This window comes from Pinus tabuliformis, chromosome X (assembly GCF_031772625.1).
Source record: "Pinus tabuliformis cultivar Carrire ecotype Pingquan chromosome X, CPIR1, whole genome shotgun sequence".
Classification (NCBI taxonomy): Eukaryota; Viridiplantae; Streptophyta; class Pinopsida; order Pinales; family Pinaceae; genus Pinus; species Pinus tabuliformis.
In genome coordinates, this window is record NC_142308.1 from 540,287,435 (window position 1) to 540,311,752 (window position 24,318).

The window sequence follows — 24,318 nt, forward strand, 5'->3', positions numbered from 1 at the left end:
TCTACCTTGAATTTCTATAAGAAGAGACGTTTTTGGGTTTTTCCCTTGTGGAGGGGTTTTGCCCCTGACCTACAACCTATTTCTGGTTTTTTTGTTTGCATTGTGATATTCTTTATTGGAATTGTGTTGATGATGAACACAAAATAATAATGATGATGATGAACTAACATTATATCACAAGAGTTGTCAATATAACAAGAGAAAACATTCTAAAAGAAACCATAATTCTGTTTGCCCTACTTTTTCTCAACATATGTGGTCTTGGAAGATTTGCAATGTAGAAATAAGAAATTGATTGAAATCAAATGTAATGCAAAACTAAATCATGCACTTTGTAGCCAAGCGATTTGTGGGTTAAATTTGAGCAGTAATTCGATGAGTTTTTTTGTGTGTATATGACTCCAACCCTAGTTAATTTTTCAAACCCAAATTTTCGAATGAAAGTACCTGCAAAACAAAGGAAGGAGGAGAAGTTAGCTATGATAAATAATTAATAAAATAGAAGAAAAATCATACTAGTGCCTTATGGCCAATTAATAATGTAAGAGTTTATCTTATTTCCCTGCATGAGAAATGACGATTTATGGTCTTCTACTCAAATAGAAACACAATTGTCAAAGAAAGACAAATACTACATGAATTCTTTTCATGGAAAAGTTTGTTATTTTTGATAAAAATTTATGTAACTCCCACTTGGCCAAGACATACAACACAAATATCAAACAAATTTTCTTGTCTCACCTAAAACCTTACCATTTTAAGCCATTTTCTTTAGATAGTTGTTCCACTTCAACATCTGAATTGAAACTAGTTGTCCTACACATATTCATGAGACCAATGAGACAAACTTAGATTAAATTTGACCAAATATTAAATTTAATTGCATCAATAAATAATAATTAAAAAGACTTGCATGCATAAATACCTAAACGAGCTTCTCTTGGTTTCAAGAATAAATTGTTGGAGTTGTTTAATCTTGGATCAAACCTCCCTCCACTCAACGAAGCAACAACGAAGTCAACATTGACTTTGTTGTTGCTTTGTTGGATTGGGGGTGTTTTTTTCCAAGATTATCCAAATCCTAATTTATTCTCTGTTGAATAGGGCTAACCACATGAAGGTGGAAAGTGTCATGGCCCCTCTCCCCCCTCACATCACTCTCAATTCTTTAGTACCCAATCTATCTACTATATAGGAAATAGTTGAAAGCAAGACATTAAGATACATAAAAAAGTCAAATCGCAAACATTCATTCATTCATTCATAAATCCAAAAAATATTTCATTTTAACAAATTCTATCATAAAAAATATGTTTACATAATATGAAACAAGGTCATGTACATAAAGAGACATATATAAATTATTCATTAACATATAAAATTCATTCATTCATTCATTAATCATAGACACAAAATACTTCATCTCAAAAACAATTATCATTAAAAAATATGTTTTCATAATATGGTACGTGATGTTTCTAATGATATAATTATTACAATCATTATTTTTCTTTTTCTTATTTTTTGATGGCCTAGTCGTGTACTCATGATGTTGTCGAGGTTGTCACAAGAGGGGTGGATCATTGACTGTAACTATAAATAAATGTTAAATTGATATTTTTTTGTTATTATTCATTAATAAAAATAGAATTAGAGTTTTCTTTACCTCATGCACCAGTCGAAACTATTGGAAGGGATGCTACATTTTCTACTATATTCATTGTAGTTAATCTATATAGTGGTTGCATTTTCTAATCTATATTAGTCCAACAAAATTCTAACATATATTAGTTGTCAATTCACAACACTTTGTGATTATGATGACAATTTAAGTACATGTGAGTGTAACGTACATGATGGGATGTATGAATTTCCCTCTCCATTTTTCCCATCAATGATTATAACCTTGAGTGGGCTAGCACTGCTCTGTCATCACCATATCAAAATGACCCGACAAAGGAAAATTTACCATATCTATAATCATCAATTCATACTGTCTCATAGATGACCCCTTCTATAGATTATATGCATGAATTTCTAGCAGACCATCCCCTCTACCTAGCCTATGATTGATTGTGAGAACAAGTGAACAAAGTACAATTTATAAGTAGGGGATCTTGTCAACAAAGATCTGTCAATTGTCCTTTATTCACTTGTTGTCACAATCAATCATAGGATAGGTAGAGGGGATGGCCTTCCATAAATTCATGCATATAATATGTAGAAAGGGTCATTCATGAGATAGTGTGAAGTGATGATGACAAAAATTGTAAATTTTCATCTGTTGGGTCATTTTGAGATGATGAGATAGACCAGTGCTAGCCCATTTAAGGTTATAATCATTGACGAGAAATTTGGGGAGGACAATTCATACGTCCCATCATGGACATTACACACATATGTACTTAAATTGTCATCATAATCACAAATTGTTGTGATTAAGCATTGAAGCAGGAGTATCTAGCACCTAAATTAGGAGTGTGGTAGTGTATGGTGGAGTGGGATAGGTATACAAATTAGTAGATGGTTGACTTATCATGGACACATATCGTATAAAGTCTTAGTTTAACACGAGAATCTGATTATAGCCTCTTGATGTTTGTAACGGAGCTAATTAACTTATACCACAAAATTATCAAATATGTGGTATTTTACACCCTCCTTGTAGCACAAAAAATATGTTTACATAATTTGAAACAATATTGTTATAATTTTTTGCAACGAAAAAATTACGATTTTTTATTAAGAAAGTCTAAAGCCAAGTTGCACGAAGCGTTGAAATGTTTCAGAATTTCCGAAACATGTACATTTAGAAGCGTCACCTCTTAAAAATGGAAACATCGTCTGAAACATCATATACGTTTATATATATATATATATATATATATATATATATATATATATATATATATATATATATAAATTTATACATAAGTGAATAACAAAATACCTTGCAAGAAAGAAAGGGAATAAGAACCATAAATGACAATTTAGAAGGAAAACCATGTCTATATTAACTCTACATAAATGATTACACTATGGTCGAGTTTCAGAAGAGTTTCGGAATTTCGGGAACGGGTACGTCCCGAAACGCCGAGTTTCTAGAAGTTTCATGCAACATAGGTCTAAAGTTACATGTGCACATGCCATGAGACATTCAATCTCTCACTGAAAAATGTGATACTAAAAAAAATAGGCTCTAATTAAACAAGTGCAGTCATTTTTTATCACATTTCTTTCTCTTTTTTAATATGAAGTTAGTGAGGATGTCTTGATCTTGGAACCCTTTAGTTGTTGTCGTCTCTAGTGAAATATTTCTTGTTTACAAGTGGGGCCGAGCATCAACTGCAATAAGAAAGAAAAGTTAAATTCATATTTATAGTTATTATTATTACAATGTTTTATTAATAAAAAGAATAGTAGAGTGTTATTTACCTACTTTGGTAGTGGAGGGAAGCATAATATTTTCGGATTGGCCATAGATGTTCCTCCTCTTCTCTAGTCACATCCTATACATGTTATGGTGTAGAAACAAGAAATGTTATAATTAATACACCATTTTCATTTAAATATTTTAATTGTATTCCATAATAAAATTTGTTTATAACACATGAAATACCTCCAGTACCGAGCTGAACATTAGTCTCAAGATCAGGCACTCCACTACCAGTAGGCTCATGTGTTGTAACAGTAGGCTCTTGAAACTTTTTCTCTTTGATGTATCTGTCATGCTACTTAGCTCTTTGATGTTGAACTAGATCAGTTCTTAGGATTGCCTCTTGTCTGATCTCATCTAGCTCATTCAGCTGCTCCATTCCGTGCTTTTGGGATTCTGATAGATCCATCCCCAACTGAACTGTCATCTTGAAAGTTTTGACTTGAAACTCAATGGGGAGCAGGACTTCTTTCCCATAAACAAGTTCATAGGGATAATGTCATGTTGTGTTCCTCCATGTAGTTCTGTAGGCCCATAAGGCTTCAGGAAACCTTTCTGCCCAATCTCTTCTGTGTAGATGAACAGTTTTGGTGATGATGCTCTCAATAAATTTGTTTGTAGACTCCACTTGGCCATTTGCTTGCGGATGGTAAGGAGTAGATTTTCTGTGCTTGATTTTGTATTCCTCCATCAGCTTCTCCATCATGTTGGATGTAAATTGACTTCCCTGATCTGTCACAATTTCTCTTGGGACACCAAAGCGAGTAAAAATATCCTCATAAAGAAAAGTAACAACTGAATTTTCAGTAGCAGAAAGTAATGCTTTGGCTTCTACCCATTTAGTGACATAATCAGTGCATACCAATATATACTTCTTCTGTTTAGATGGTGGATTAATGGGTCCAATGAAATCTAAAGCCCATTTTTCAAAGGGTTCAATGAGTACCTATGGTTGTAATGGCATTTCGTTTGAAAGAGTTGGTTTCCCCACTCTTTGGCAATTGTCACAACTTCTGACATATTCTTTTGTATCTTTGAAGAGGGAAGGCCAATAATATCCTAAAGAAAGGATTTTATAGGCCGTCTTTTTGTCAGCAAAGTGTCCACCACATGGCTCATCATGACATGCCTTACGGATGTCAGGCATTTCATCTTCCTGAACACATCTTCTGATCACATAATCTGACCCTGTTTTAAACAATTCGTTAGAAATCCATGAATATTTTGAACTCTCCTGAATAATTCTTCTTTTTTCGCTAGGAAATAGATGTGGAGGTAGCTTCCCTGTAACCAAATAGTTAGCAATATCTGCATACCAAGGAGTCTTAGTAGTTACTGCAAATAAATATTCATCTGGAAACTTATCCTCTACAGGAGAGTCTTCGTTAGTATTTTGGATCCTAGACAAGAAATCAACTACTTTATTTTGTTTCCCTGGTCTATCCAACACAGTAATATTGAATTCTTGTAAAAGTAAGAGCCATCTTGTAACTCTGCCATTAGTAACATGTTTGTTCATTAGATATCTAATTGCAGAATGATCAGTATGGACAAAAGTTTCATAGTCTGTTATATAATGTCTAAATTTATTGATTGCATGAACAATAGCTAAGAACTCTTTTTCAGTCACAGTATAGTTCAACTCAGTGGGAGTCAAATCTTTACTGGTATAGTAAATGGCATAAGGAACTAAATCCTTTTGACCCAACACAGCTCCTAGAGCTGTATCTGAAGCATATGTAGAAATATGGAAATGAAGTTTCCAATTTGGTCCTCTCAAAATGGGTGCTTCAGATATTCTTGCTTTCAAAGTTTCAAATGCTGATTGACAATCAGGATCCCATTTGAATTCACAGTCGTTTGTAAATAATTTGAAGAGTGGGGATGCTATTTTGGTGAAGTTTTCTATAAATCTTCTATAGTACCCAGTAAATCCCAAAAAACTTCTAACATCTTTTTGACAATTTGGAATAGGCAACTTGGAGATGACTTCAACTTTTGATCTATCAACTTTAATCCCATCCCCTGAAATATGATGTCCCAAAACAATACCTTCACTAAACATCATAAAGCATTTTTCATGACTCAATGAAAGGTTTGTTTCTTTACACCTTATAAGGACTTTTTCCAAATTCTCTAATGCCTCTTCAAATGAATCACCATAAACTGTAAAATCATCCATATAAACCTCTACAGAATCATGGATTAGATCAGAGAAGATTCCTAGTACTGCCCTTTGAAATGTTGCGGGTGCATTACATAATCCAAAAGGAAGCACTCGGTAAGCAAAATTTCCCCATGGACAGGTAAATGTGGTCTTATCTTGATCTTCAGGTGCTACCTGAATTTGATTATAGCCACTGAAGCCATCCAAAAAGGAAAAGTACTTTTTGCATGCTAAAGTATCTAATACCTGATCAATAAAGGGTAAAGGAAAGTGATGCTTCAAAGTTGCTTTATTCAATTCCCTGTAATCAATGCATACCCTCCATTTACCATTCTTTTTAGGTACTATAACCAAAGGAGAAACCCATCGGCTATCTGAAATTGGATAAATGAAGTTTACATTGAGTAGTTTTTCGAGCTCTTCTTTCACTATCTCCCTAAGATTTGGATTCATCATTCTCTGAGGTTGTCTGATTGGTCTACTGTTTTCCTCGATGTAGATGTGATGAATGCAAGTCTTAGGGTCAATACCTTTCATATCAGTATACTCCCATGCAAATGCAGTAGAATGTTTTTGCAAGATTTTGGTTAACTCTCCCTGTTGTGATTTTTCCAAGTTTCTGTTGATATTCAATGTTTTACCTGGAAAGATCTCAATAGCGGAACTACCAAACTCTTCCATAGAGTAAAGAGACATTTGTCTAGATGATAAATACTCAATGTTCGAATCTAACTGAAATTGTGTGTGGTCATATTCTGAAGATGTTTCAAAATTTTCTAATGTGTTCAGAATTTGACTATCTTCACTGATTTCAGAAATGGTAAAGACATGTTGTATAGCGTCCTTATCATCGACCCATTCATTATCTCCTACTTCTGTAATTGCTTTTGCTGGAGGATACAGATTGAATTTCTTTGTCGAATTCATCAGAAATATACATATCCCCAGATCTAAAACTGATAAAAGCATCAGTTGTAGCTAGCCAAGGTCTTCCTAAAATAAGTGGGTGCCCTCCTAGATTACTCTTGGGAGTTAAAATCATGAAATCTACTGGATATTCCCAAGAATCTAAGGAGACCGAAATGTCTTCTAATACACCATCTAGTTTGATAATTGATCGATCTGCAAGTTGTAGTAAAGTAGGTGTAAAAAGAAGATTAGGAAGTTTTAGCTGTTCCATAATCTGTCTACTCATAATGTTGATAGCAGCCCCTAAATCAATCAAAGTATTTGGAATTTCTACCCCATTGATATGTGTTTTGACAATTGGACTACCGGGATCTACATACTTCTCCATGGTAATTTTTCCCATCATGATATCTGCAATTTTTCCTACCAGGTGGATTCTTCTTGTATCTCTTGGTTTCCTTCCTGGTCTTTTGAGACTCAACTCCTTTATTGTTTTTGCTAGAATAGGAATTTCTCTAATGGCTTGTAACAAGGGAATCTTGATACAAACATTCTTTAATTCATCTAGAAAATCATATTCAGGCAACAAGATTTGTTTTTTCACCCCTTTGTCAATTTGTAATCTTTCAGGAAAAGGCGGTGTAGATGAAGATGCAGGTTGCTCAACTATAGGAGTTGTGGGGGTTGACTCTTTTTCTTTTTCTTTTTGAGTGCTTGGGTTTTGAAGAGATGCTTCAGAACCTTTATTGGCTTCAAGAGAATCTTCCTCGGAAATGCTTTGCTTTTGAGCATCTATATAAGGCTTGTCTAAAACTCTACCAGATCTGAGTTGTACATCATTGAGAGGAACAATCATATAAGTAGGAAATTGTTGTCCTTCTACCATGTAAGCATTTTGAGGGTTTTTATTATTAGGGTTTGGCAATGGCTGGGAAGGTAGTTGATTTTTCTTCTGTTGGAATGGAAGCAAGAGTTAGGAATTTGGATTTTGTTGAGAAGGTTGTTGTTGTTGTGGAAATGGTAATGAAAGTTGTGGATTTTGATTTGGAAGTTGTGGAGCTTGTTGATTTTGAAAAGATGGAGGATATTGATAGAATTGAGCAAATCTCCCATAAGGATTTTGCATACCTTGTACCCATGATTGAAATGGATTTTGAGGTTGGGACCAAGGTTGTTGCCAAGGATTCCAATTTGGTGGGGGTTGAAAGTTCATAGGGTTGTTAAACCCTTGATTTTGTTGCCCCTGACAAGGTCTCCTTGAAACAAAACAGAGAGACTCAATTGAATTTGGATCTTCTTGAAAGACAACTTTGAGCCCAGGAATTGAAGGACAATCCTTGGTCTCATGGTTTTCTGAACAAATCACACATGTTTCTAAAACTTTTGCATCCAAGGGACATTCCCTTATAGCATGTTTCTTCCTACACTTCGGACAAAAGATGGCCAAAGTTTCAGCTTCTACTTTCTGCTTGTTTTGTATCTTGAGGGTGTCTAGTTGCTCACTAAGACCTCCTAAAATATCAGTTTTGAACTCATAAAGCATGTTGCCAATCTCAGCCCTACTTACTGATCCAGTTGCAGATTTGTTTGCTCTAATGAGAGAAGGATCTCTAGGCCCTTTCCCAGTTTTAGATTTTCCCCTAAAGAGATGGACACATAACTCTACTATATCATGAAGTGGAAGTTGAGATATATCTCATTTTCCCATCATGTTCAAAATATCTATCCATTCATCTCTAATGGCTTTCAATAGAAGGGCTTTCAAGGTTTCCTCATCTAAGTTATTCATTTTTGCTCTTTTTAGATTGTATTGAAATCTTTCAAGGAAATCCTCCAAGTTTTCATATTCTTTTTGCACCATTTTGAATACCTCATCCTTGTGATTGGTGGGCATAAAATAGTCCAGGTATCTATCCAAAAATGTTTGTTTCATATCATTCCAAGTCCTAATAGATTGAGTGACTAATCCCATGAACCATTTTAAAGCATCTCCCTTAAATGTTGAAGGAAACAATTTGAGTTTTTGAGAGTCTTCCATATAATCATAAGTTCGACATACGACTTCAAACTCAAATAGAAATGTTTCAGGATCCTCACTTCGCAACCCATGAAAGTTTGGGAGAACAGAAAGTGAGATGTTTTTCATTGTTGTTCGAGATTCCTCATCAACTATAGGAAATCCAAATGAGTTATCTCCATCCCTATTTCCCCCATTGTTACCTCTACCTCCTCCATTGTTTCCTCCTCCTCCTCTACCTCTACCTCTACCTCCTCCAAATCCGTTTACTACTTCCTCTGTCATGATAGTTTCCTTAGAGACTTCAGAATCCTCTGGTTCTTCTACTAATGGCGAATGAGGAGGAATTTCTCCTTCTTCTTCTTCAGGTGATTCTACTTCCTCAATTACATTGTGTTTTCCTGTAGAAGTAAAGAAAGGGTCTTTTCCTAACTCAGATTCGATGGATAGTGTGGGAGAGTCTCCTAATTTAGCTACTGCCTCTTAAATTCCAGGAATCCTAAGGCTAGGAGTGTGAGTTGGGGATGATTGAGGTGTTTCTTGTCTATTCCTTGAAGTAGATGGAGTTGTAAAAATCGAACTCTTGGCCCTAGCTAAAAACCTTTCCCTAGAATCTCTTGCTCTATGCATGTCATTTTTTATTTTTCTTCAAGTCGGGCTAATAATTCTCTTTCTGATCTTCCAGGTCACTCTAGGTGCAAGAAGAGAGCATACTTAAGAAATTAGTGAACCAATAACTCTCTTTTCTGGTCCTCCAGATCACACTAGGCACAAGAGGAGAGCATACTTTGAGAAGTTATCAATTTTTACCTTCTTTGAAATTTTCTTGTTTTTTTTCAAGAAATTGGCTACCTAGTTTCACTTCCCCAGCAACGGCGCAAAAATGTTTGGTCAATTTAGTGTGTCCTAAATTTCTATATAAATTTTCAATCCGGGAGTCGTAAACTGTTGAAGTGAAGTGCACTGTATATGCAAGATAACCGATTTCCTAATTCTTTGTCGTTTGTGATTTTTTTGGTTTGTTCTGGGTTTATCTTTTGTTGATTCCCTAATGTGAGATGGAAAAATAAAAAGTCAAGTATGGATATAAGTGTTCAAGGCAGTGGTGACCTCTACAATGATTTCCAAACTTCAAAGTTCTCAAAAAGGTTTCAAAACTTGCAATGGTGAAATCAATTACTAAGAGAAAATAAAAATGTACCAAACAATGAGCTAGTGACAATGAAGCCCAGTATCCTTGCTGTTGTATAAAAAAAAAGAACAAAAAAAACACTTAAAGCAATTCAAAATATTTAAGTAAAGTAAACTAGATCATACTACTTCAACTCATATTCTGACCCCTCACCAATAGTTTCGCTCTGGCTATAGGAGGTAATCATGAACAAATTGAGTAATCTGATATCTAAATTGCATAAAATGAAACTAAGATCAAACTACGCATTCATACTTCAACCCCTCACCAGTAGTCTCGCTCTGGCTATAGGAGGTAACTAAAAATGACATGAGTAATCTAATCAATAACTTGCAGAAAAAATAAACTAAATCATATCACTTCAACTCATATTCTGACCCCTCACCAGTAGTCTCGCTCTGGCTATAGGAGGCAATCATAAACAAATTGAGTAATCTGATTTCTAACTTGCATAAAAGTAAATGAACAAAACAAAACTGAAAGAAATAACAATGTTGGAATTAGAACTTAGAAAATAAATCAGCAGAAGGACAAGATGATTTCATGTCATTAGTCATTCAAAAGCTATGTAAAATTTCCCAGGCTGTCTACAAGAACCTGAAAGAAAAACACTGATCAGTTAATAATCATGAGAAAGCATAAAAGAAAGTATGGACAACAGTTAACATGAATATCAGAAATAGTGTAATATATACAAGCAAATGATTATGGAAACAATAACATAATGGAGAAAAGAAAGAAACTATACAGTAGTTACAGAGCCTTGGTGTACAGGGGCCCTCTGCAACCTCGACCAATCAGCAATCAGTCACAAAATGGAACTCAAGAACACTATCTTCTCATATATTAAAATGTAGTCATAAGATAAAGATAGAGCACGACACAGTGGGCTCGTAAAACAGTCAAAATTACATATATCCAGCTAGCTAACAAGCGTATGATAACGCGTTATTTATAACTGAGGATGCTATAACTACTTCCTAAATTCTGCGCTGCTAAACAAACACGTGAATAACCACGTCCAGAGATCTAGCAATATGGTAGCCGTGACCATTAAATCCAAGGAGTGGTGGCTGTTGGATTTGGGTTCACGGAACAGTCCACAAGTGTTAGCACCCCTCCTAAGATTGAGGAATTTGCCACACAAGTCTTCACGTGGTGAAAAACAGAGTCCTGCCACCGCAAAACTCTTAGCTTGACCACCGCTTTGACTATCCTTGACCATGGCCTTTTGTGAGTGATTCGGCTGAACCAAGGGGACACATTCCATGTACACATCATTTGCAGCTTGCCCATGTGGCCGGATTCTCCAGTAGACACCTGTAACATAGACTTCAACAAAATGGCTGCGGAAAGTTGAGCTAGCTGCGAAAACTGACAAGATTCCGCAGTTGACTGAGCAAAAATCTAAATCAAACAACAGTCACAAGACATAGTTAGGAAACCATTTTATAAGCTCTTTTTAAACTAGCATGCAATGATTTGACAACTTGGTGGTTCAAGTAACTGGAAAAGAAGGCTAAAAAGGTGTATAGGGAAGATGTAGGTTTGGGACTCAACAACCTCCCCCATGAGTCTTGAGCTTCTATGTGACTTTTCGAATTCCTGTGTGACCTTTGAAATTCTACATGACTCTAGGACTCTCTAGTGACTTTTCACATTCCATGTGTGACCCTTGGGTTTCCACACATTTTACATTTTCTCATTTTTGAAAATGAAATATTACATTCCACAAATTGTGGCAAAATACATTAACAACACAAGACTTTTTTGGTGACGCTTTGAGAAGCCATGACTTGGCGATAGTGACATAAGACTTCATTGTAGTGTATTAATGCTAAGCTCTTCTCTTTGTTGCTATGTCTTCATGTATTCGTGATAGGTTTTGTTTGCACTTCAAATTCATCCTCCAAAAGGTTGGTTATGTTATAGAGTATTTCATGTGACCTTGATGTTCATCCATCTATCATAGTTGAATTTCCATTTATCTCTTTGTTTAATGATCTCTTTGTGTCTTCTCGCAACATCTCCTTGATGTCCTCCTTGAGCATCATCTTTCCATGTTAAGATAATAACACTTGCAAATGAAGTTCACTCATGACAAAACAATATCATTCTCAAAATCACCTAGTATTCTTTGTTTCTCATGCAACATGTTGACTAAGAAGGGACAATTCCTTAGGTTGAGGAGAGAGGCCTTCATGAGTGCAGTGCGCAGGAGTAGGAGGCAAAGGTGAGGGACTAGGCATTGTGACCATGAAGTGTGTAGGGAGAGGCAAGTCAGAGATTACATAGTGGGCAAGTACAAGAGGTAGGGAGGCATGACTGGGCATTATGACTGTGCAGTGCGCAATGGCCGAGGGAGAGGCAGGTTAGGGATTATGCAATGGAAAATCCTAGGAGGAAAGGAGGCATGACTAGGCACTGTGATTGTGCAATATGTAGCGGCTGAGGGAGAGGCTCAAGGAATTACACATTTGAGCACTATGAGGGTCCAAAAGAGGCTCCATTTTCCACTGTGATTTCGTGGTGCACAAGGAAAGGTATGGCTTATCAGAATTGCGCATTGAGAAACTGCAACCAACAAGACTGAGTGACTGAGCACTGCAATTACTCAATGTGCAGTTAGGGGAGATTGTACTCTAGGATTGTGCAATGTGCAGTTCCAAAATATAAAGGCATCATCACTGTCTTAAGACTGTGCAATGTACAATTGAAGGAGACTAAAAGGTAGGCTACTGATTGAGCAAGTTGCAAGGATAGTGAAAATTTTGAAAATGACTAAGTGTGGGATCGATAAGACAGAAAGATGACAATAAAAGCATATAACAAGACTGGAATATGACAACACACTCATAAACTATCAACCACGTGACAATAAGATACTTAGTACCCAAAATCAACATGCATTCATTGAAATGACAACAAGATGACACATACCTCCAAGTGTGACACTTAAGATACACCTTTACAACGCAAGTGTCGAATGCAAAGAGAAAATGTGCAATACCTTAGTAATGACTCCAATGCATGTTCTCATGATAGTTAAGATCCATTAATGCAAGAGAATGCACCAAATTTACCTCTTAAAGATTACTTAACTCTGCCTTTCACAACGAACGACACTTCCCTTAACAAAAGACAACACTTTGGATTTCTTTAGAAAAGGGACTTGAAAACTTAGAGAATGATTATAGAATCACTCTAACAACTAGAAACGATAGTTCACATGATCAAAGGGAGGGTCGAAAATTTGAATGTAGGCCAAAATTTGGAGGGTGTTGTAGCAGCGACAATGCAAGGGTACCACGTCGCTTTCCCTTCAAGCATCTAGTGACTATGAGGGGAAGAACTAGATGCAACGACAAATACTATTATCCTCTCCTATATTTCCCTCTATTATGAGATTAATAGTGCTAGAGATCTGCCTCAATGTGTGCCCCCCAGTAAAATCCTCATGAGTGACTCAAACTGAGCCTATCCCCATAACATCGTGATCTTCAAGGAAAAGGTATCCCAACCCTTCCATCCTAGTGGGTTGGTTACATGTGTTAAGGATAATCATTCAAAACTAGAAACTACTTCTTCAAGCTCGAGTTGGAACTTCTTCTCAGGTTTGCTTTGGAGTATCAATCATCAACCTCCAAATTTAGCTATTCTGCTAAAATAGCATACTTATTTAATTTACCCAGTATATGGCAAAACTTCAAATTTTCCACAGAACCAAAAGGAATTAAAACCTCAGTTCATAACCTTATCGCGTTCGAAATTTAAATTAACTCACACGCATCTTCTGATGCGATCACTGTCAGATCTGACCCCTTCAAGTAGACGGTCACGATTAATTGAGCTATTAACTCAGTTCTATAAATTATCGCGTTCGATTTTGGAATTAACATCTACGCTTGTTGGCACGCAATGAACATTCGATCTGTTGGATCTGTCCGATCGGATGATTCTGATTTTCTTCGGGGTTTCTCGCGAATCTGTCAAGTTTCCTTGTTCCTCCGGACTTAGCACTTCTGCCAAGTTTATTTCTCATCTGTCAAATTCAGGATATCACTAACTAACTCTGTGATTTCGAAATACATCCAAGTTATTTCAATGCGTAGTGAGTGAATATTTAGATGTGACAACACCAGATGATACAAAATCTAATTCTAAAGGGCTCAAACTGGAAATCAACAAAACTCAGAAATATTTCGAAGGAAATTAATACCTTCGGGAATCAACCATTCATGCACAATACTCACGGAGATATAGAGAGATTCCAAATTTTACATTCCATTCCTCCTCAGCCAAAATCCCATTCTACTAATTCAAAACTTACATAAATACCTGTACATACAACAATCAGATCCTAAATCAATGGATCGAATCTATCTAATCCTAGATAATATCTAATCTGCATGATATTCTCCTCAAGAATATCAACTAAGCCTAAATACTTTCATTAATTACAAGATAATTCAAATCCCTGAATTCTAGCTCAAATCTTATCTAGAAAGCTTTGTAAAGTGATAGCTAAAGGATCCCACTCCTTTGCTTGTAAACTTTTTTTGTATTTTTGGAATAAAATTCGAAGTCTTTTGTCTTCAAGCCTCATGCTCCTACATCAGACTCCTGAGGACACAATTCTTCATAGGCTTCCGTCCATGAGCTCTTCTACAGAACTTCCCAACTTCTATAGCATGGCATCTGTCATCCAAGTAGCATTAGCAATTGGTTGATCCTTCCACTTGATCAAATACTAAAAATACTCTTGTCCTCTTGTCTTTTTAAACAATCTCTTATCTAAAATCTTTTCTGGTTGCAATGCATTTACTGTAGTTAATTGTTTTACCCAATCAAACTCTTGTTCTTCTTTATCTTCTATTTTATCATCTGCATTTCTATTTTCATACTTGTACAAATCAACAACATTGAAATTCGAGATATTCTAATGTCGGGGGGCAATTCAATTTCATATGCATTTGCAGAAAATTTTCTCAAGACTCTGCATGGTCCAATTTTCTTAAATTTTAACTTGTTATATTCCCTTTTTGGAAATCTTTCCTTCCTCAGGTGTGCCAAAACCAAATCTCCAACCTCAAAATTAACTTCTCTCTTCTTCAAATCTTCTTTGCTCTTGTACTTTATATTGCTATCCTGTAACTGTTGTTTTACCTGTTCATGTATTGCTTGAATCTTTGAAGCAAAATCTTCTCCTTTAGCACTTCTCATTTAAGCTTTTCCCAAATCTCTTAATTTAAACACTCCTATTGGGTGCATTCCATAAACTATATGGAATGGACTCTGCCCTTTACTCATGTTAGGAGAATCATTATAAGCATATTCAACCTGTTCCAAAATTTGATCCCACTATTTTGGATGTTCACATACAAGACTTCTCAGAAGATTACCCAAGCTTCTGTTTACAACTTCAGTCTGTCCATCAATCTGAGGATGATAAGCTAAACTGAAACTCAGTTTAGTATCAAGTTTCTTCCCTAAGGTCCTCCAGAAATGACCAACAAATCTGGTGTCTCTGTCTAAAACAATGCTCTTAGGTAACCCATGCAACCTTACTATCTCCTTAAAAAATAGATTAGCAACGTGAGTAGCATCACTGGTTTTATAACATGGAATAAAATGTACCATTTTATAAAATCTGTCAACCACAACATAAATTGAATCATTTCCTCTTTGAGTTTTTGGTAAACACAAAACAAAATCCATACTTATCATATCCCAAGGTCTATCTGGAATAGGTAATGGAACATACAAACCTGTGTTTTGGCTCCTTCCCTTTGCATACTAACAGATTTTACAATTTTTTACATACTCTTCCACTTCAGATCTCATCTTCGGCTAGAAATAAAACCGATTCAACTGTTCATAAGTCTTGTATGCACCAAAATTTCCTCCAAGTCCACCACTATGTTTCTCCTTGATTAAATTTTCCCTCATAGAGAAATTTGGTATGCACAGTTGATTTCTTTTAAACAACAATCCTTCTTGCAAGAAAAAATCTAGCTACTTATGTCTGTCTAACAAAACGGGATTTTTACAAGCTTCAAATGCTTCTTTAAAATCTAAATCTTTCTCATATAATTCTTTAAGAAAATTAAAAGCCAACACTTGAATTTGACTTTATACTTTTTCTGCTTAAGGCATCTGCTACTTTGTTTGATTGGCCATTTATATGTTTTAATACAAAATTAAAATTTTGAAGATATTCTACCCATTTTGCATGTTTCCGACTAAGCTTTGGTTGTTGCATAATGTACTGCAATGCATGCTTGTCTGAATAAAGTATAAACTCCTTAGACATCAAGTAATGTCTCCACTTTTTCCATGATTTCACAACTGCATAAAATTCCTTATCATAAGAAGAATATTTCTTCTTTGATTCATTCAATTTTTCACTAAAATAAGCTATAGGTTTGTCCTCCTGACTTAAAACAGCGCCAATAGCTTCTCCACTAGCATCACATTTCACTTGAAAAGGTTTATTAAAATCAGGCAAAATTAAAATAGGCTTTTCAGTGATCTTTCTTTTTAACAACTAGAAGTTCTTTTTTCCGTCTACAGTCCATTTAAATGGTTGTTTATCCTTCTTTATAGTGTCAATAATAGAAGCATTGATCTTACTAAAATTCCTTATGAATTTTCTATAAAAACTAGCAAGACCATGAAAACTTCTTACCTCAAAAACACTTTTTGGTGAAGGCCACTCTATGATTGCCTTTATCTTCTCTGGATCCATCTTTAATCCATCAACAGAAACAACAAAGCCCAAATATACCAACTCTTCCTTCATGAATGAACATTTCTTTAAATTTAGCAGTAACTTTTCTTGTTGCAGCTTCTGTAAGACATAATTCAGATGTCTCATATGTTCCTCTTTAGATCTGTTGTAAACTAATATATCATCCAGATATACTATTACAAATTTACCAATAAATTCTTTCAGCACTTCATTCATAAGCCTCATAAATGTACTAGGAGCATTTGATAACCCAAAAGGCATTACCATCCATTCATACAGTCCTTTATTTTTTTTAAAAGCAGTTTTCCATTCATCTCATTCTCTAATCCTTATTTGACAATACCCACTTTTTCTATCCAGCTTTGTAAAATATCTTGCTCCACTTAAACAATCCATCAAATCTTCAATTCTAAGTAAAGGAAATTTGTACCTGATTGTTATTTTGTTGATTGCTTTTGAATCAGTGCACATTCTCTAGCCTCCATCTTTCTTTGGACTCAACACTGTTGGCACTGCACAAGGACTCAAACTCTCTCTAATCAGTCCTTTATCTAACAATTCCTGAACCTGTTTTCTGATTTCTTCATTTTCTGTGGGAGTCATCCTGTAAGCTTCTTTATTTGGTAGATTCGCCCCTGGAATCAAATCTATATGATGACTGATTTTTCTAATGGGTGGTAACTCATTAGGAAAATCATCTACAATGATATCACAATAATTTTCCAGCATCTCTTGAATTTCAATTGGCAAATCAGAAATTTTAGTGGAACTAGTTATTACCTTGGGTTTGCAAATCATTGCAAAATTTACCTCATTCTCTTCAATCTGCTGCAAGTATTATTTTCCACTCAGCAATAGTGTCTTTGGATCATATTTTCTCGATACATCCTCTTCTTCCATAGGTAGCAATGTATGATTAATACCATCTTTACCAAATTTGTATGTGTTCTTCCCAACAATATGTGACACACATCCATAGGCATCACATCACATGGAATTTTGTCTTTGTAGCTGCCCAACTGCAACTCCACTTCACACTGTTCTTTCACTGACAACTGATGTCCTTTTTGAAGCCATGACACCTTGTAAGGTGTTGGATGTTTCTTCATCTTTAATTCAAATTTTCCACCACTATTGTAGAGACCAAATTATCGTTGCTGCCACTATCAATTACCATTTGACAGCGTTTTCCTTGAACCTTGTACACAGTCTTGAACAAAGTCTTTCTCTGCGCTAGTTCAACAACTTCCTTTGCTGGCTTTAACAAAACTTTGTTAATAACCAAAGATTCCCCTTTCTCTGGTACGTTTTCTTCTTCTGGAACCTTTGATGCTTCCTCTTTAGTCTAAGAAACAATTACATTTCTCTAATTTTTCCCTGCGTTTTCTAGGCACTCATAGGCTCTGTGTCCCAGCTTGTTACATCTGTAACATCTGATTTCTCTTCCTCTGCCTCTGCCTCCTCTTCCTCTGGAAAAACTCCTTCTACCACTTGCATCACCTTCTGTGGGTGTATGCTGATTCGAGCTACTGCTAGCTCCATCTCTAGGTGTTGTAGATCTTCCTCTACCACCTTGAATTCCTCTTCCTCGGAAAGTACCTCTACTTCTAGCAGATTGCTTCCTCATGAGTTTTTCTTTAACCTTCAATACCATATGATAAGCCTCTTCTACTATTTTATGATACATCACACTTATCTCATCTTGGATCTCCATTCTGAGACCATTTATATATATTGCAACCTTCTCGTATGTATCTTGAATTTGTCTAGCTCTTATGCTCACTTTGTAAAATTCCTCTATGTATTCTTTCACTGTCAGAGACCTCTGTCTAAGATTTTGCATCTGTCTAAATAATGACTGTTGATAATCACTTGGAAAAAACTTACCTCTCAACTTTGCAACCATCTTGTTTCAATTTTTAATTGGTTGCTTACCAAGTCTTCTTCTTTCTGCCTACACTCCATCCCACCAAAGTGCTGCATGTCCTTTCAATTTTGTGACAGCAAATTTCACTCTCTTTCCTTCTTCCATTTCTTCATAATCAAAGAATTTATCCATGTCATTAATCCAGTCTATCAACTCCTCAGGGTTTAAACCTCTTGTATAAACTGAAACCTCAAGTCTAGGTTGAGATGTGGATCCCAACACTGATTTAAAGAATCTCATTTCAGGATTAACTTCTACATGTTCCTCTTCTTTTGCAACTTCAACTTCAAGCTCACTAACATCTCCAACACCTGCATCTCTTTTATTTCCCATTTCCACTGCTTCTAATCTAGCTTGAATCTGCTTCATAGCTTCCAACACTTCAGCATTTACAAGTGGTCTTCCTCTTCTTTGACCACCACCACGTCTTCCTCCAACTCTGAAAGCCATGTTGGATTTCTTTTTCTGATCTTTGAAATCCTACTCAGTGTCAATAATTTGCTCTGATACCACTAATGGTGGGATGGTTGCAGGTGTTAAGGATAATCATTCAAAACTAGAAACTACTTCTTCAAGTTCAGGTGGAACTCCTTCTCGGGTTTTCTTTGGAGTATCAGTCATCAACCTCCAAATTTAGCTATTTTGCTAAAATAGCAGACCTATTTAATTTACCCGGTATATGGCAAAACTTCAAATTTTCCACAGAACCAAAAGGAATTAAAACCCCAGTTCATAACCTTATCACGTTCGAAATTTAAATTAACTCACGTGCATCTTTCGACGTGATCACCATCAGATCTGACCCCTTCAAGCAAACGGTCACGATTAACTGAGCTATTAACTCAGTTTTATAAATTATTGCGTCCGATTTTGGAATTAATGTCTGCGCTTGTTGGCACGCAATGACCATTTGATCTGTTGGATCTGTCTAATCGGACAATTCTGATTTTCTTCTGGGTTTCTTGTGAATTTGTTAGGTTTCCTCATTCCGCCAGACTTAGCACTTCCGCCAAGTTTATTTCTCATTTGTCAGATTCAGGATATCGCTAACTAACTCTATGATTTCGAAATACATCCAAGTTATTTCAATTCACAGTGAGTGATGATTTAGATGCGACAACACCAAATTATACAAAATCTAATTCTAAAGGGCTCAAACCAGAAATCAACAAAACTCAGAAATATTTCAAAGGAAATTAAAACCTCCGGGATTCGACCATTCATGCACAGTACTCATGGAGATACAGAGAGATTCCAAATTTTACATTCCATTCCTCCTCAACCAAAATCCCATTCTACTAATTCAAAAATTACATAAATACTTGTACATACAACAATCATATCCTAAATCAATGGATTGAATCTACCTAATCCTAGATAATATCTAATCTGCATGATATTCTCCTCAATAATCTCAACTAAGCCTAAATACTTGAATTAATTACAAGATAATTCAAGTCCCTGAATTCTATCTCAAATCCTATCTAGAAAGCTTTGTAAAGTGACAGTGAAAGTATCCCACTCCTTTGCTTGTAAACAATTTTTGTATTTTTGGAATAAAATTCGAAGTATTTTGTCTTCAAGCCTCATGCTCCTACATCACATCCCAAGTCACAGAGGGAGTGCTAGTAGGTGGAATCAAGGACACTGCACCACCCCTCCCATAAGGTTCCATTTATCTATACAACCCCCTCACCCATGTGTAAGTCGTTCGACCAAGCAACTAACTTGTGCCTACAACCACTAACATGTTATTAGAATTCACTGCAGAAATTTAAGTTGAATTTTTAACAAATTTTTAGCTAATAATACGTAATTCAAACCAAACCATAGGTTGTCAACTCATCATGTGCAAGTGCATGTACGAAGTCTCATGCCACACTCAATAATCATCAGTGATACTCTTCATAATATTAGTCACCAATATAATTTTGTATACTAAATAATCATCATTTTCTTCATAACTATGAGCAAGAACTAGTGTAAATAGACGCATAATGAATAAATCACATGATTCAACATAGTCATGATGTGTATCCATCACAATTATTATCATCCTAGCATCAAACTAGAAAAATAATTATTACCACAACCACTCATAGCAAGAGTCAAATATCTGGATCCTCAACCCGAGTTACTCAAAGGATAATGCATCGAGGCTAATGTCATATCAAGTTCAACCAACCAAAGTGGGCACTACAAAAAGAGTAAATTGGGTTATGGAAGACATGCTTAGAATGCACATCATGGATAGTTAGAATTAGTGGGAAAGGTACTTACCATTTCTAGAGTTTTCCTATAATAACAATTACCATAGTTCAACTAGATGCCTCCTTATTAAGCTCTATATGGGACGCCATGCGGGACTCCATTGAGTTGGTAAAAGTTGGACAGAGTAATGGTCAGGCTAGAATTGGTTCAAGAAATGAAGGAATAGGTAAGAAAGATTCAACAAATGTTAAAGGAAGAAAGAGAGGTAGAATATTATGTCGGTGCACATAAGACAGATTGAATTTATGATGTGGGAGATCATTTTTTTATTCATATTCGACCCGACATAAGCATGATTCAATTTGGGAAAGGGATGAATTTGCCACCTCAGTTTATAGGACCTTTTAGAATCAAAGAGAAAAGTGGACCAGTTGCTTATCATCTTGTATTGCCACATCATTGGCATAAAACTCATGATTTTTTTTCATGTATCTGTCCTATGACATTATGTTTCTGAACAATCTCACAAACTCTATTGGAGGAACTTACAGGTCTTGGATGTGGGAACTGTAATAGTCGAACTGTTACACATATTGAACTGTAGATTTCAACAATTGAGGGATCACTTGGTGGACCAAGTTAAGGTCCAATGGGACAAGTATAGCCTATGATATGCTACCTAGGAGGATGTAGAGACTATACATTGTGACAACCACTCACTTTTTGACCAGTTGTGATGCCCATTTTGACCTAGATAACTACCTATGTTGTGGTCCTATTTGTATTTTCGTGTTGTTTCATTTATAACTCTATGTAATATCGATGAATTTCAGTTGAACAAATGAACTTATATAAAACAATTGATAAAAACATGTTTTCTTTATTAAAGTAATTGATGTATGATTTATCTGATATATGATATACCTAATTTATGGCTTATTTGGATATGATTTATCTAGTGAATGACTTATCAATTTTTTTTATTTATCTGATGTAAGATTTACTTCTAGCATGTTGATGTTAAATATAAACAAAAAAAGATCATGGATACCAAATTTAATAACATGATGATTATGATCACTTCTATATATATTTTGTTGTTATGTTTATGCATGGATGAGAACTAGCCTACAGATTGGAGAGAACTATATGATAGCCAAGATCCATGCCTATGACTGGGGGATATCAAGACATCCAATGAGGAATGGTATGATGTACATTGTTCTATTACATTCCGTATTTATTTTATATGCACTATTATGACATGGATAAAATGTAGATTGTAGGTGACATGACTGCCCAACTAGATTATTCGATGACAAGTATCCAACTAGTGTCGTAGTGTTGTCCATATTAGGGTGTTGACTCTAGTTCTTTGAGAAGGGGTGGAGTAATTTCCCACCATGTAACCTCCAAACTCGAAATTGTGGGAGGGAAGTGATGGACACGCTCCCCTAGATGTGTGGTGACAATTTCCAGTTGCATGTTGGGGAAGTTAGGTTGATACAGTCAACACTTCTGCCAACTTGGTTATATCAATGTTTAGATTGACATAATTAATGCCATAGTATATTGTAGTTGAGGATAGATATGATGGGAGCGGAAGTAGGTTAGGGAGGATAGGATGCTATAAGTAAGTTGGAGACTCTAGATGGGAAGTGGAATCCTTGCTTGACTTACTTAATTTGAATTATATATATATATATATATCTTCCTTTTTATGCCTTATTGTCATACTACTTCCACATTGCGTGTATCCTTTTGACTCTAACTTCGGGATGAAGTTTCTAAAGTAGGTGGGTATGTAGTGCCCTATATGATCCACTAATAAAAACAGAGACATTTTTCGATGGACTCTTTTCACTAGTGTGACAACATTTCGCCGCTATAATGACAAAAGATGGTTTTGCTAAACGTGGAGCGCGATACAATTACATTATAAACATTTTGCAAATTCGTCATGATTCTGATGGATAACACACATTGGTACACCAACGAATAAAGAATTTATATGTCATCAGAATATCGACAAAAGGATTCTTAGGGTGTCACATGATCGATGACTATTATGTTTGGTCTATCACTGAAATACTACTTACTTCAGCAAAACTATTCATCGGAAGACCAACGACTTTCCATGTCGCGCCACTGACACTCATATGGATAGGAGTCTAAATAGTGACAAAAAAAGTGTCAATAAACCAATGATATGCATTTTCTTGAAAAAAATGTGTTATATTTCCAATGTTAGAATCTATCATAATAGAGACAAGTAGTAACCATCATAAGAATGACACTACGCGATTTTTTGCGACGCTAGTTGTCATCAAAATAACAAGAAGGTATTGTCGTATAACTGATGTTAGTCGTTATTTTTGTGATTGATGTGCTACACAACTGACATTAGCAATTGTTGCAATGACTAACGTAAGAGTGATGCATAGCAAATACTAAACATTATAAGATGGACGAATAGTAATTTTTTTTTAATATTACAATGTAATGAGCACAAAGACTTTTAAAAATGCCTGTTGCCTATGCTAATGAGTTTGGCTAATCAGAAGCACAATATCTAAACCTTTTTGTGTATAAAAAAATTGAGGTGTCTTTAGTTTTCTTTTTCTTTGTGCTACCTTTTGTTGAAGTAACTATATGGTGCCAAATACTTTTTGTTCTCTGACTTGTATTATCATTCTTTCAAAATGTATTATTTTAGATAAACATCTAAAATGTGTGAGATATGTTATCATTTTTTTTTACATGACACTCATTTTTTCATTTTGATATAACAAATATATAATGTTGATGATGCAAATATTAACTAAATTTTTGAAGATGCATCTAATTTCATAGAGAATGTCGAAAGAAATGGGGGAAAGGTTCTTGTGCATTGATTTAAAGGAAAAAACCATAGCACAATACTTGTTCTTGCATATTTGATGCTACAGAAGTAAGGTTATTGTGGGTTTTAGTATATTTATGTTATTGTTTCCTTATGCATTTTGTGCCATATTTTTGTTGCATAGTTTTGTTGTATTCCATCATACATTTCTTTATGTGAGGTCTCATTTGCAGACATGAGACACTTCTTGAAGCATGGACCAGACTTAAAGGAGTTCACTGTTGTGCACAACCAAATGATGGTTTCATGAGAATTCTTATAGAACTAGATAAGAGATTGTATAGAAAACCTTCAATTGATTGCCAACAAAGGAATCCTATCATGAGGAGTTTCCCAATTTGTGGCAAGATTGTAGGCGTTAATTGTATTTTTTTGAAACTTCATTTCAAAAGTCACATCAACAGTTTTCATTAGGAAGTGTGGATAACATAGAAGCAAAAGAATTACAACGAATTCTTGACTCTGTTATAATTGGATGCTAAGAGGAAGTTTTCCAAGTAATTAGTCTAAGGGAATTTTTGGCTTTATGCTATATTTGACCAAAAAATGCTTTAGGACATTCCTTGAAGATCAACAATTTTTTTTTGTTAGAATCTAGCCATATGTTATTGTTTACAACCTAAAATCATAGCTAATATATCTTGTATATTCCTCATTATAATGGTCTAAGATTGTGAAATGTCTGACATGCCTTAATATGCCAGTAACTAAGAAAGTAATAAAAGAAAGGACAATCAAATTGTCTGAAGCTATAAGTATTAACTATGCATACGATGATGGTGTCCCCATTAGCAAAATTTCCAAGA

General features: G+C 35.3%; 1 protein-coding gene across 2 annotated transcripts in view; it reads right to left on the bottom strand.

The window, feature by feature from the left end:
* Positions 1-269: 269 nt before the first annotated feature.
* LOC149141121 (DHBP synthase RibB-like alpha/beta domain-containing protein) overlaps positions 270-24,318 on the bottom strand; it is a 512,557-nt gene continuing 488,508 nt past the window's right edge. The window contains exons 10-11 of one of the 2 annotated variants that reach the window (XR_016264455.1): positions 754-816; positions 270-447 (exon numbers count right to left, since the gene is read on the bottom strand). The gene's annotated coding sequence lies outside the window, so the exon portion shown is untranslated. The remainder of the gene's footprint in view (positions 448-753; positions 817-24,318) is intronic. The other variant, XM_089448208.1, reaches the window with a different exon arrangement.